This window comes from Penaeus monodon, chromosome 31 (assembly GCF_015228065.2).
Source record: "Penaeus monodon isolate SGIC_2016 chromosome 31, NSTDA_Pmon_1, whole genome shotgun sequence".
NCBI lineage: Eukaryota > Metazoa > Arthropoda > Malacostraca > Decapoda > Penaeidae > Penaeus > Penaeus monodon.
In genome coordinates, this window is record NC_051416.1 from 484,684 (window position 1) to 485,364 (window position 681).

At 36.6% G+C, this 681-nt stretch overlaps 1 protein-coding gene across 1 annotated transcript in view; it reads right to left on the reverse strand.

Moving 5' to 3' along the window:
• The window catches only part of LOC119592871 (cAMP-dependent protein kinase catalytic subunit 1), a gene marked incomplete at its 5' end in the record, with an annotated part of 28,100 nt that overhangs the window by 3,430 nt on the left and 23,989 nt on the right, over window positions 1-681 (reverse strand). Inside the window, 1 exon segment of the mRNA XM_037941765.1 lies at window positions 1-681.

Genomic DNA, 681 nt, shown 5'->3' on the forward strand with positions numbered 1-681 from the left:
GACTCTAAAATGCAGGAAAATAGACAAATAATATTTTTTTCTTTTTTTTTACAAAGTGCCTTAGGACTCATAGAGTCTTACAGTATTGAATAGCTCAAGACTTCACAAGAAGGAAGAGAGGAAAAAATATTTGCTCTCAGACTTTAGGCATTTGCTAACCACTCATTCCCACTGGCAGTTAAAAGAAAAGATTAGTTCACAAAATCTAATTTATACAAGCCTAACTAGTTTTTCATTTTGAAATGGATGAAAAGAAGCCATCACACATCCTTCAAATTTATCACATCAATGTGAATCGCATAGAAACACTAATCCAACATATATGTATTCTACAACTTTGCACACGTGGACATATTTTTTTAAATATTATTAACTTTGATACATACCTACATACATGCAACTTGGGGAAATCTAGCCTTTTTTTGTCATTTCTGTATTAAATCATAAAAACTCTGTTGAACCCATATAAGTGAACTATGTAATCTACAATGTGTGATGAGAGTCTGCTGCATTTTGGCATAGTTAATCTGGGGCATCGACCATGCGTAGTAAACAAAGCTGCAGTCGATTGCGTTGACGGCCAATGGGATGCTCAGGGAGACAGACGGTGGAAGTTAGCGCAGGATGCCCCTTCAGGCACTCCTTCAGGGGAACTCAACTACATCTTGATTCTCTGGCTTT